Source organism: Microcebus murinus, chromosome 10 (assembly GCF_040939455.1).
Source record: "Microcebus murinus isolate Inina chromosome 10, M.murinus_Inina_mat1.0, whole genome shotgun sequence".
Classification (NCBI taxonomy): Eukaryota; Metazoa; Chordata; class Mammalia; order Primates; family Cheirogaleidae; genus Microcebus; species Microcebus murinus.
Genome location: NC_134113.1, coordinates 93,961,361 through 93,975,972, shown reverse-complemented (window position 1 = coordinate 93,975,972; position 14,612 = coordinate 93,961,361). Strand labels below are relative to the sequence as shown.

Genomic DNA, 14,612 nt, shown 5'->3' with positions numbered 1-14,612 from the left:
TAAAGTGACTCTTGATGGTCCCCTAGATAGCTTCAGTATGGGGGCTGGTTGCCAGAAGAACCAACCATGTGATAAGAAGGTTGGAACTTCCAGCCCCCCAACCCACCCCAGGAGAACAAGGGGCTGGAGATTGAGTTCAATCACCAATGGCCAATGATTTAATCAAACAAGCCTGTGTAATGGAGCCTCCATAAAAACTCCAAACAATGGGGTTGACCCAAACGGGATTTTTAAGTGACAGGATCGTTACAACTATAGCTAATGATGAAATAGACGTTGAGAAACAGGATGAGGACCCAGAAAATTTCTGACATGGTTGGTTTAAGATGCAATAGATCGTAAGGGGAGAAGAGAGAAGTGGTTATAAGATATCATCCTCTGTTTCCAGTTCCCCTCAGAGATAAAGAAATGCAAACCCAACAATCAAGTCACTTGATGGTCCATGAAAAGAGAACATTCTTCTTAGCTATATAGATGTGAAGCAATTTAAAGACCTCTTTGCTTCCTCTATATCGCCTATCGATGCTGCCCTAATCAACTTTCTGGTCTTGACCCTTAGCAACTCTGTGCTCCATTCTCTTTGCTTCTTTCCATTCTTTTGTCCTGTATAAATTTCTAGATTATATTGCCAATGCCTTTAAATAAAGAGTGCTGAGACTGAAGGAGCAAAGGCAAAAAGAAGAGAAATGCCAATATAAAATATAATATACAACAAAATAAAAATCAATTGGGAAAATGGAAAATCAGAAGTAAGCTTAGGTCAGATTTGTAGATTTATAAATTATTTGAGCCTGTCTTGGGAGTAATGCAATAGAGAAGATAATAACTAACAGGAATTGAAAATGAAAGCATATACTAGTAGACTGAGATAAAGTGAATATTGTTCTATTTTTGCTTGATCTCTTTTAAAAGAGACATGAAAGGTGAATTAGCAATGTGAACTAAATTCCTTTCCAAAAGCAGCGCTGGGTTGTTCTTCTGTAAATTAGTGTCCATGATTGAACTAAGTAGACAGAATTTGAATCTCCTGTTTCCAAATTTAGATAAAAACAATGAAATCAATTGTTGGTGGCAAAAACACTGCTTCTAGCGATAAACTCACAAAAATCTGCATAAAATATTCTCAGTATCTAGATCAGATATACAAGATACACAGCACCTCATATTTTCAATTTATTAGATTATTGTTGTTGGTTCCTAGTACCACTGGCTGGCAAGAAAGTCATTCCTGGAACTATGCTCTGTCCCTGGGATTCCACTGAGATTCTGAATATTACCTAAATGCCAGAAATTGAGGGAGGGAAAAGCGGCTGATTATTGTTCATGGATCCACACTGGTTATTGTCTCTGCCCTCACATACCTCAGGTCCTCAATGCCATAATACCACCCCAATGTCTTTTTTTTTTTTTTGAGACAGAGTCTCACTTTGTTGCCCAGGCTAGAGTGAGTGCTGTGGCATCAGCCTAGCTCACAGCAACCTCAAACTCCTGGGCTCAAGCAATCCTTCTGCCTCAGCCTCCCGAGTAGCTGGGACTACAGGTATGCGCCACCATGCCCGGCTAATTTTTTCTATATATTTTTAGTTGGCCAATTAATTCTTTCTATTTATAGTAGAGACAGGGTCTTGCTCTTGCTCAGTCTGGATTCGAACTCCTGACCTCGAGCAATCCGCCCTCCTTGGCCTCCCAGAGTGCTAGGATTACAGATGTGAGCCACTGCACCCGGCCTCCACCCCAATGTCTTGAAACCATCTTTGTCCTGCTAGTTGTTCTTCACACAACAGTTGGTCTACAGCAAGTCAGTTCACCATTACTAGAAGTGGGACAACTCATTTGTGTAACCCTAAATGATTTTGTTTTTCCTTAGCTTTTATCAAGCTAAGGGTAGTAGGTAGAGGAATTGAAGCATTGGGAAGTTGAAATCAGTCTAGGATAAATAATGATTAAACTCTTCTGGGCTAATGAACCTTTTGAGATTCTGATGAAAGCTTTGGATTCATAAAAGATTTTTTAAACAAATACATTAACACAAAACATATATAATATTTTTGTTAAAAATTAATTTTCTTGAATAAACAGTGTAAACTATTTTTACCAAAAAAGCATCTCTTTCTAATTCTTATGCAAATATTAAGGTCTTTTCTTGAAGAAAAAATTAATAAATTAGCATTATATTGTATTAACAAAACAAAATAATTATTTTGATCAAAAATATAGCTTAATGTTAAATTACTATTATTTCACTTAAAGTTGAATTGGATTCCTACATCCTAGAAGGGTAAACCAGAAGTAGACTGACAATTCCAGAACAATTAGCTTTAAGTCACTAAAAATGGATTTAGGTGATTGGAGGTGATTAGAGAATACTCATGCCCTCACCTGCCTACAAGAAGCAAAGTAATTTCTCTCTAAAAGAATGATAGCCAGGCATCAAATTATTTGTACAATGTTTCATACACAATATTTAGTGATCAATGAAAAGTAACCACACTGATCACCATTGTTTTTTGTGGCTGATTAAAACTCCATGGTACACATATACCACATTTTATTAATCCACTCATGTATTGATGGGTACTTGGGTTGTTTCCACATCTTTGCAATTGTGAATTGTGCTGCTATAAATATTCTAGTGCAGAAGTCTTATAGAGCTGGAGCCCATTCTACTTAGTGAAGTATTATAAGAATGGAAAAACAAGCACCACATGTACTCACCAGCAAATTGGTATTAACTGATCAACCCTTAAGTGCACATATAGTTATAACATTCATGGGGTTTCAGGCAGATGGGAGGGGGGAGGGAAGAGAAATGGGATGGGTGCAGTGTGCACTGTCTGGGGAATGGACAGGATTGAAGCTTTGACTCAGGTGGGGCAAAAACAATATATATAACTATTGGGGGTTCGCCAGGCCCCCAATGTAACCAGGTCCCAGGTGGTATATGTTGCAAGAGATGGGAGAGACAGAGGCACGGACACAAAAAGTAAGGTGAAAGGGTGCGGGGAAGTCAGAAGACCACCAGCATTCCTGTGAGCCAGGTGGTACTGACTGAAGTCTAGCACCTGTTTTTATTCTCTTTTTTCTGTTATGGATTACAATGATCTCATATGAAAAGCTTGTGGGCTAGAAATAGGGCATGTAATCTAACTGGGAACAAAAGAGACTACCTACTTCTTTCTATTTTATTTAATTCCTCATTTACTGAGACATAAACTCAGGAGAGAGATAGGAAAATTGCCTCAGGCTTAGAATATCAAACTGCTGGGCTGACATCCTTTGATCATTCTCTCACCTTCAGATTACAAGTCCAGGTCCAGTTTGCAGACATCCGGGATAGGTGGAATGTCCCCCTCAAGGTCGAGCAGCTTTTGCTCAGTGAACTGGCATATCCACAGGTTGCTTTTTGGCAAAGTCCTGTCCCACTCCTGGGGTTCTCATGTCTCCACCCTAACTCTCAACATGTAACCTAAACATTTGTACCCCCATAATATGCTGAAATTTTTTTAAAAATTTAAAAAAAGAAAAAACAAACAAACACCTCCTTTTACCAAAAAAAAAAAAAAGTAAACACACAGGAAGAGGAAAATAATGCATATATGAAAGAAAATTAAAAGAAACAATAGACCTGTGAGGTTCAAGATGAGTTTTTCAGATTCAGACTTAAAATACTTAACATGTCATGAGATAAAATAAAATATTGAGAATTTCTACAAAAAATTGGAAAATATTTTTTTAAGAATCAAAATGAGATTTTAAGATTGAAGAATACAGTAACTGAAATTTAGTACTAAATGAATGGGTCTAAAACAAATTAGGCTACATGACCCAGACAAATCCGGGCACCTGGCAACATCATTAAGATGTCAGGGCGCAGCTGCTACATTTGGAAGCGCGACCACCTGCGCGCTTCAGCGACGCCGGGGCGTGGGGAGGCGCTGGACCCCCGCACTGTCCTCTGGTGGAGGGTTGTGGGCTTGGCAGCGGCACCTAGGGAATCCCAATCCCCGACTGAACAGGCCTTGTCCTTGCAGGAAGAGGCCGCCCTGCTCGGGCAGGAGCAGCTGTTGGAATGTGCTGCCCCGGGCGCTCTCTCCTGCAGCCAAGTTCATCTGGCAGGCGGCCAAGTTCTTGCAGCAACGGGCTTTATCGTCCATCAAGTCAAGCTGTCGCTCTGAGCGGGACAGAAACGCACTTTTCAATCCCCCACCGCCTCCACTTAGAGCTAGGCCGCTGAGTTCAGCTTCTTTAATAGCGCAGTGGTAGCCTAGCGGCTGCCGTGTGCTCTGCCTACGCAGAGGGCATGGGGACGTATGTGACCAGCTCCCGCACCTTGCAGAGCTTACCAAACTACTCTGGCATTGCAATTCACCAAACATCTTGTGGCCGGGGAGCGAACACTTTCTACAAAACACTTTTGAGAAAAATCGTTGCCCGGTATGGGAAATCTGGGCCCTTCCACACCGGAGGGAGGGGATGGAGAAGAAGGGAAATTTTGAAATACCAACTATTGTCAAAGCATGAGCAATCCTGCTGGCGGGACTGTGAACTAATAAAACCTCTATGGAAAGTAGTCTTGGAGATACCTCAAAGAACTAAAAGTAGAACTAGTATACCATTTGATCCAGCAATCCCATTACTGGGCATCTACCCAGAGTGAAAAAAAAAGATATTCTATAAAAAAGACATCTGCACTTGAATGTTTCTAGCAGCACAATTCATAACTGCAAAGATGTGGAAACAACCTAAGTGCTAATCAATACATGAGTGGATTAATAAAATGTGGTATATGTATACCAGGGAGTTCTACTAGGCCGTAAAAAAAAAAAAAAGATGAATACCTCTTACATTATCCTGGATGGAGCTGGAGCCCATTCTTCTAAGTGAAGTATCACAGGAATGGAAACACAAGCACCACAAGTACTCACCATTAAATTGGCACTAACTGATCAGCACTTATGTGCACATGTGGGAAGTAACATTCAGGGGGGGTTGGGGGGAGGAGGAGATGGGTAAATTCACACCAGCCATGTCTGGAGTTGGGCACGCTTGTGGCTTTGACTCCGCTGGTGCAAAGGCAGTATGTGTAACCAAAGCATTTGTACCTCCATAAGATTCTGAAATTTTAAAAAGAAATCTCTCGGAGAGATAACATCCAGTAAAAAAAAAAAAAAAAAGAAGTGTGAGTAATCGTCAGCTGATGAAGAACACGATTGCCAAAGCCTCCCAAAGGCTGGGAGCTAAATTGTAAAGTACAGGGCGAAGGAGTGTGAGAGCCATCTTTGCTTTTTATAAGGGCATTTGTACACAACCCCACAAGTAACTAATGTTCAGTCCGGGTAAACTTCCCATGTCTCAGTTTAGAGAAAAGGACTGCCTTGCCCAGCCCCCACTCCCGCCAGTTTTCCCCATAAAAGAGCGTCTAGGAGCTAAAGCCCCACCCTAGTGCCCACACTCCCACGCCTTCCGTTTGGCACGGTAGCAGACGCCTTGTCCTTTCTCTGGGGGATTTCCAGCAAGCCGCAAGGGCCAAAACAGGACATCCGCAGTTAAAGACAAATCCCAAATTCTAAACAGCCGCACTCAGAAATCAGGAGTCTTTTTTTTTTTTTACAAAAAGCTACCGCTCAGAGCCTTTCGGGGGTAGAGGATGGGGCACAGAGGGTGGGGTTGGGGTGGACAGGGTTACTAGGATGAGCCCAGGTTGTCAACTTCCACCCTGCTTCCAGTCCGTTGCCTTAATGACTACGAATAGCCCATCCTCAGTCCTCGGGAGACCTTCCAGGACCTGGTGTCATGAGGAGTGGCTGGGCAAAGACTGCACTGCAAACAGGTCGCTAATGTTGGCGTTGCTTGAGTTATCACAACTCACAGGGGCCCCTTTAACCTACAGAACTGTGTGCCACTGTCTGGAACCATGATGCCACGAAAAACCAAAACATCCCATTTCCTTCCTGTGGCCGTTCCTTCCACCCTTGACAAAGAACATGTGATACAGGCCACAGTATCACAAAACTCCAAAGAAACTTACAATTCGGTGAGGGAATTAAAAAAAAAACTTAGCATACAAAACTATAATATATATATAATGTTGTATTAGAAAATAGAAGTATGGAAAACTCGGGAAATAATGCATTGAGCCCAACACTAAAGCTCCCCAAATGAAACAAGCAAGAAGGCTGTGTTTCGTTATGAGCTGCCATCTCATGGAGAACAGGCTCAAGGCTCACATGGTTCCAGGAAGCCCGCAGCCCCTCAGCCAAGGCAGAAGGGCGTCTGCTTCCGTGCCAAAGGGAAGGCGTGGGAGTGTGGGCACTGGGATGGGGCTTTAGTCCCCAGGTGATCTTTTCTGGGAAAACCCAGCAGGAGTGGGGGCTGGGCAGGGTAGTCCTTTTCTCTTAACTGAGATATAGGAAGTTTACCCAACTGCAGGTGAGGGCCTGGCCAGAACGGAAATCACACTGCACACTTGACAGGAGACACTTCCCCTGTCCCTAACGTCAAGGTTCATTCGTGGATAGTAACAACTTCCCCATTCTCGGTAGCTGCAGGAAGGCTACCTGAGCTGTGGCCCTTGCCGCCCTTTGACAAAACTTTTGTTCCAAAAATATGGTGTCCTAGAGCACAGTTGGCCTCCAAAGTCCCACACCTAGTCCCTGAAGCTAGATCCTGTCCTCCCTAGGTAAATCTTGGAAACTTGGATCAGAAACCTGGGGTCTTTCATGCAAACTTTTGTCACTTACAAACTGCCACATTTCTAGTCACTGCTCCTAAAACTCTTCAGATAGGGACATATATTACATTCCACATTCCCTAACCCATGACCCTGATCCATGAACTCACTTGCCTATGAGGAAAAACCAGAAGCTCTCTCTGTTGGAGGCCATGATCATTAAATGAGCTGAGCAGAACTTAGTTGGGGAAAGTCGTCAACTATACCAGCATGGAGTCACTTAAGTCAAACTCTTAACAGATGGAGCGAGGAGGCCATGGAGAAGGCATATGCACTTATGACTATGATAAGAACTGTTGCAATCTCTAAAAACCACAAAAATTCCAGATTGGACTATTCTGTGACGACATCTCTCTAGCAATAGCCAGTGTTAACCAATGAGTAATTGACAACTCCTGCTATAAGATTCAGCAACTAATGAACTTTGTTTCAAAACAATTTATACAACTTCCTCTTTTTGCCTTTATTAGCTTGCCTGTATCCCAGCCTCTTCCAAAGTGCCTGTGATTTACCAAACTATGCATATCCTGGATTGCAATCCCTTGCTATTCCTGAATAAATGCTGTTTTGGAGAATCCATCTCTCTGTCACTCATCTGGGGTGACAGTTTTAGTCCCTAAAGCTAGGCAAGATTTTTCAAGTTATTACATTTTCAAGCAGAATGATCCTTACCTCCTCGATTTGAAGTAGTTGTTGCTGCAAAAAAGACAACGGCTCATTGTTGGAATTTTGTTTATGCAGTGTGTGTGTGTGTGTGTGTGTGTGTGTGTGTGTGTGTGCATGCACATGTGTGTATGTGTGTATTTTAATTCCTTTCAGGAAATACACTTTTTTTTTTGAGACACAGTCTTATTCTGTTGCCCCTATTAGAGTGCAATCATGTCATCACAGCTCACAGCAACCTCAAACTCCTGGACTCCAGTAATCCTCCTGCCTCAGCCTCCTGAGTAGCTGGGGCTACAGGCACATGCCACCATGCCCAGCTAATTTTTCTGTTTTTGGTAATGACAGGATCTGACTCTTGCTCAGGCGGGTCTCGATCCTCCTGCCTCAGCCTCCCAAAGTGCGGGGATTACAGGCATGAGCCACCATACCCAGCCAGGAAATACACTCTTATGTATAATACTTCTTTACCTGGTAAGTATTGCCCCTTCTTTTGAAACTAACTGTTCAAAAACAAATAAAGCCTATTTTAATTTTCATATGTTTCATTGCAAAATGTTCACTATTAGTTTACAATGAAAAGTAGTCACTTTATAAAATAAAACTCACATTTAAAAGATTATCAATTCTAGCACTTTGAAAGGCTATAACCATTTTCAAAAAGACTAGACCATTCAAAGTATTTTACAAAATTCCGAAACATTGCAAAGTAAAATTTGGGGAGAACAAAGCTAGATACTCTTTCCAAGTAGGTTTGCTGTTCACTATATGATTAAAAAAAAAAAGAAAACTTTTAAAATTAATTGTTTAAATTTCAAAATATATTTTTGAATATCATTAATGGTTTTTATAAGAAAAGAAAATCTGTTATACATGTCTCTTAAAAATCTATTTCTTCTCACCTATTTTATTCTAAATTTAATGGGTTACCATTTTAAAGGACATTAGAGAAGAAGATCTCTATTTTCATCATAATGTTGAGCTCCTAACTTCATCCTCATTCATTACAAATACTCCAAAATAACACATTATTTCCACAAACTGTGTTATAGGCTATAACACTACTCCACGTATTTGCACTTTGGTGCGCCGAGTGCTTCGAACTAAAAGAGAACCACAGACCCCCTGACCTTCCTCCCACCTTCCTGTCTCTGGCCTCTTTTTCTTCCCCAGATCACAAGAAGGGGCTTTCTCTGAATCGAATGGAAATAAACACTGTTTCCTGTCAAGTGTGCAGTGTGATATCCATTCCAGATAAGTTCCCTTATCTGCCTAAAAATAGATCCTCTGAAAGGAAACTCAGTTGTCACAAGTTCCCTTTGCAGGGACCTCATCAACCAGGGAGACGACCTGTGTCACAGGAGCAGACACTGAGGCCGACACTGCACACCATGACCAGGCACTTTGTCACAGGCTGTCTTCCATTCTTCTGAGGGCTGCTCTGAGACAAGCTGTGTCACCTGAGAGACTTTATCTGCATAACAAGACAGGCTTTACTCATCCATACAGTTTTCCCCTCACCTTCCGTAACTTGTGTCACCTCCACCCTCTAGAAGCCCAGGCCCCTCTTCCTCTCTGTAGCTCAGGATGCCATACAAGTTTCCATCATCTGATGTTTTTCTGAGTCTCACATTTTGTGGGACCTCCATGCATATGCACATAATTCAAATGGTTTTTCTTCTGTTGATCTGTCTACTGTCGATTTATGTCATGGACTTAGTGATGAAACCTTCAGAGGGTAGAGAGATGCTCCCTCCCGCTCAGTTGTGCAGAGCTACCAGGAGGCCAGGTCACTCGGTTCACTCCAGAGACTACAGCTGAGAGACCGCGGTACCTGACAAAGCCTGGAAAAGGTAGGGTTTCTTACCATGTCAGTCTCCTGGATCTCTACGTAGAGTCCAGTCGAATGGGGAACTATAAGAGTCTTCTTTTTGTCTCTTTCCCTTTCTAAATTTGTGTTAACAGGAGAAACATTTGTGTGACTAGCCCTTGGGTATAAGGACTCTGGTGGGGTTTGCTTGTTTTTGGTATGAGCACTCTTGTTTTCTGATCCCTTTCCTCCCAGAGCTGGTCTTTGTTTTCCTTTGTCTCTGTCGTGTGTCAGAGAGAGCAGAATCGCAGGGCAGAACACAGGCATAAGCCCTCGTAAGCCTGTTGTTCAAATCGCATGCCGGAGAGTGCACGGTCCTCACCAGACCAGCGTCTGTTTGGACAAACTTTGCTGTGGATCCCCGATGCAAAAACCGGATGAAACTCTCCTTCCATCCTTTTTTTTTTTCTGAGACAGAGTCCCACTCTGTTGCCCAGGCTAGAGTGAGTGCTGTGGCGTCAGCCCAGCTCACAGCAACCTCAAACTCCTGAGGTCAAGCAATCCTCCTGCCTCAGCCTCCCGGGTAGCTGGACTACAGGCATGTGCCACCATGCCCGGCTAATTTTTTCTATATACTTTTAGTTGGCCAATTAATTTCTTTCTATTTTCAGTAGAGACAGGGTCTTGCTCTTGCTCAGGTGGGTCTTGAACTCCTAACCTCAAGCGATCCTCCTCCCTGGGCCTCCAAGAATGCTAGGATTACAGGCGTGAGCCACTGCGCCCGGCCTCCTTCTGTCTTATTTTGTGTTCTGAGAGTTTGCTTTGTGACCCGTGAAATCACTCTTTTTCTGGTCTTTGCCATCAGTGGGCACAAACATCAGCTTGCTTCAGGAAGCCAGTCAAAAATGCTGGAGCCCAAGACATGAAATGACAAGCAACATTCTCTTTGTCTGACTGTGCCAACTCAGGGAAATTGATCTTAATAACAGGTCCCAGTCCATAGGGGCTTTCGGCACCTCAACCTTCATTGCTCGAATTAGTGCTGGGAATGTCACATCCCAGAATCACCCGCGCAGTGTCACAAATTAGCAGGTTTGTGACTGGAGGTTTCTCACATTCGTTGGTAGACCAGAGACACTGTTTACACAAACACTGTCCTTTACCCCTGTGGCAATGTAGGTCTTTTTCTTAGTCTATCTTTGGGAGTGAAGATTTTGGCTTACGGATTTGAGTCACTTTTGGAATAAATAAATTATCTATGTTTAAAAAGAAAAATATTTAGAGAGCTCTCATCCCAAACAACTGTCTTATCGGTACCTGAGGGAAAATCAAATTTTAAAAAAGACACAAAGGATTATAACAGCCAGCCCTAGGGATTCCTTTAGCAATTGTAAAAAGCAGAAATCAGATTTAGAACACAGTCAAGATCCTTTAAATCTGCCATAAATTTCTTTCCTCAGTAAATTCCTTTAGCTCGGGAGAGAAACATTTCTAAGAAATAGTTTGGGAGGCCTGTCTGAGCGACCTTCAATGCAGGTCCAAGTTCGAAATATGGCAACTTGGAAAGATATTACCAGGTGATTAAAGTCCATCAAAAACACCCAGAAAATTACCAAGTCTATGAAAATGGTAGCCCCAGCAAAATATGCCCGAGCTGAGAGGGATCTGAAACCAGCTCGAGTGTACGGAACAGGATCTTTGGCTCTGCGTGAAAAAGATGATATCAAGGTGTCTGAAGACAAGAAGAAGCACATCCTTATTTGTGTGTCCTCAGATAGAGGGCTTTGTGGTGCTATCTATTCCTCAGTTGCTAAGCAGATGAAAAATGAAGTGGTATGCTCACAGCAGCTGGGAAAGAAGTTATGATTGTTGGGAGTGGCGATAAAATCAGGAGCATACTTCATAGGACTTATTCTGACCATTTTCTAGTGGCATTCAAAGAAGTGGGCAGAAAGCCACCTACTTTTGAAGATGTGTCAGTCATTGCCCTTGAGTTACTAAATTCTGGATATGAGTTTGATGAAGGCTCTATTATCTTTAATCAGTTCACGTCTGTCATCTCCTATAAGACAGAATAAAAATCCATCTTCTCTCTTACTACCATTGCAAGTGCTGAAGAGTATGAGTATCTACGATGATATTGATTTTGATGTGCTGCAAAATTACCAAGAATACAATCTGGCTAACATCACCTACTACTCTTTGAAGGAGTCTACCACCAATGAGCAGAGTGCTAGGATGACAGCCATGGACAACACCAGCAAGAATGCTTCTGAGGCCGGCGAGGTGGCTCACGCCTGTAATCCTAGCTCTCTGGGAGGCCGAGGCGGGCGGATTGCTCGAGGTCAGGAGTTCGAAACCAGCCTGAGCAAGAGCGAGACCCCGTCTCTACTCTAAATAAAAAGAAATTAATTGGCCAACTAATATATACAAAAAAAAATTAGCCGGGCATACGTCACGGCACTCACTCTAGCCTGGGCAACAAAGCGAGACTCTGTCTCAAAAAAAAAAAAAAAAAAAAAGAATGCTTCTGATATGATTGATAAATTGACTTTGACATTCAACTGCACCCACCAAGCTGTCATCATGAAAGAGTGATTGAAATTATCTCTGGTGCTGCAGCTCTGGATTAATGAAAATCAAGTTCCATCCTCAGATAAGAGGTAAAGAAGGATAATTCAGCCAGCTGATTTGTTTTTAACTTACTGCTGCTTTGTCAGAAGAAGTTGTTGCTCCATTGTTTAAATTACTGAAGACAACAAGATATTTGTAAATTATCTTACAATAAACAACTTAAAATAAGAAAAAATAAAGGAAATAGTTTGAATTATGAGTCATTGTTTTGGAGTAGCCATTTGTTAATGATCCTTTTCCTCCCATGGACAGCTTTTGTTTTCCTGTTTGTCTCATTTTGACTTTCCATCTATCAGGGGTACACAGGTTATTGGGCCTTCATGTGCAGGTGGCCAACCAAAAGATTAGGAGCCCTCAAGAATAGGGACAGACTGAAATATGGGCTACATCCCATTTCAGCTAGCACATCAGCTGTTGTGTTGTCTAAATCTTTCTTTCTGCTAGTGTCTTTTGATGTGGCTCTGGATCACAAAGGGACTACACCATTTTGCTCTCTGTTTTTGTAGACCTTGGTTAACACCATAAGAGGCCTACAAGTTTCAATCTTGAGTAAAGCCATAAAAAGCTTATTAGTTTTGCTTATTTCGTATATCTTTAGTTTAATATTCAGAGCATAACAGGAACTGTTTGTTTGTTTGGCCTTTTCTCCTAATCCCAAATGGAACTGTAGGAAGGAAGGAAGGAAGGAAGGAAGGAAGGAAGGAAGGAAGGAAGGAAGGAAGGAAGGAAGGAAGGAAGGAAGGAAGGAAGGAAGGAAGGAAGGAAGGAAGGAAGTTAGTTCAATACTTCTAGGCACTTTTTAGTTTCACAAGGGATTTGAGGAAGCTACCCAGTTATTGCCAATGGCATGAAAGCTTTCTTTCCATCGAACAGGAGGTATTCTGGTAATTTCCTAGTTTTGTCTCTGGTTCAATAGAGATATCTCAAAGAAGTATGTGACCACTTGATGCAGAGTCTTGGGTAGAACCCTACACTATAATAAATCCCTTTACCAGACGCAAAAGTTTCAGGCTTGCTACTGGCAAGACTATTTTATTTCTACTCTAGGATTTATTATTTACTTCCTTCTACCAATTTTGGGTTTAGTTCTTGTTTTTCTAGTTTCTTGAGATGTATGTTTAGGTTGTTTATTAGAAAACTTTCTTCTTTTTTGATGTAGGCATTTATTGCTATGAACTTCACTTTTAGAACTGCTTTTACTGTGTCTCATAGGTTTTAGTATGATATGTTTCCATTCTCATTTATTTCAAGGAATTTTTATTTCCCTTTCAATTTCTTCATTGACCCATTGACTATTTATATGTCTGTTGGCTCATTTCCATATAATTATAAGGCTTCTGAAGTTGTTCTTATTGATTTCTAGTTTTATACCATTGTGGTCCAAAAAGATACTTGATTTGATCTCTATCTTGAATTTGCTTAGACTTGTTTTGTAGCCTAACAAATGATCTATCTTGGAGAATGTTTGATGTGCAGTTGAGAATAATGTGCATTCTGTAGCTGTTGCAAGGAATGTTCTATAAATGTCTGCTAGGTCCATTTGGTAGTTTAAGTCTGATGTCTCTTCATTGATTTTCTGTCTAGATGATCTATCCCTTGTTAAAAACAGGGCATTGAAGTCCCTAAATATCATTGTATTAATATTGTAGTGTATCTCTCCCTTTAGATCTAATAATATTTGCTTTATGTAAATTGATGTTCTGGTGATAGGTTCATGCATATTTACAATTGTTATGTTCTCTTGTTGAATTGATTGCTTTATCATTATATAATGCCTTTTTCTCTGTTTTTACATTTTTTGACTTAAAGTCTATTTTATCTAAGTATGGCTACTCCTTATTATTTTTGGTTTCCATTTATATGAAATATTTTTTCATCCCTTCACTTTCAGTCTGTTTGTATTTAATAATGAGGTGAGTCTCTTGTAGGCAGCATATAGTTGAGTCTTGGTTTTTTAATCCATTCAGCTACTTTATATCTTTTAATTGGGGAATTTAATCTATTTATATTAAAAGTTATTGTTGATAGGTAAAGACTCCTGCCATTTTGTTAATTTTTTTTAAGACAGTCTTGCTCTGTCATCCCAGGTAAAGTGCTGTGGTGTCATCATAGCTCACTGCAACCTCAAAATCCTGGGCTCAATTGATCCTCCTGTCTCAGCCTCCAGAGTAGCTGGGACTATAGGTGTGTGCCACCACACCCAGCTGATTTTTCTATTTTTTGTAGAGATGGGGTCTTGATATATTGCCCAGGCTGGTCTCAACTCCTGGCTTCAAGTGATCCTTCTGCCTCAGCCTTCCAGTGTTAGGATTACAGGCATGAGCCTCCATGCCCTGCCCTATTTTGTTCATTGTTTTCATGTTGTTTTATAGAGACTTTGTTCCTTTCTTTCTCTTTTGTTTACATCTGCGGTTTGATAGCTTTCTGTAGTACTCACCTCTGTTTCCTTTCTCTCTCTCTCTCTCTCTCTCTCTCTCTCTCTCTCTCTCTCTCTCTCTCTCTCTCTCTCTCTCTCTCATTTGTGTGTCTGCTGCAAATTCTTTCCTGTAGTTACAATGGAGGTAACATAAAGTGGCTTATAATTATAATAGACTATTTTGAGCTAATAATAACTTAACTTTGGTTACATAAAAATACTCTAGATATTTTTCACTGCCTCCTCCCCACAATTTGTATTTTGGTTGCTTTAGTTTACATCTTTTGTGTCTTAGCCATTAATTTCAGCCATTGATGCTTTTGACATTTTTACTTTAAACTTTCATACTAGAGGACCAA

The 14,612-nt window shown here is 41.2% G+C and overlaps 1 pseudogene; it reads left to right on the top strand.

Moving 5' to 3' along the window:
• The first annotated feature begins 10,745 nt into the window (after positions 1–10,745).
• LOC105868981 (ATP synthase F(1) complex subunit gamma, mitochondrial-like) lies at positions 10,746–11,870 on the top strand (annotated as a pseudogene).
• Positions 11,871–14,612: the final 2,742 nt, after the last annotated feature.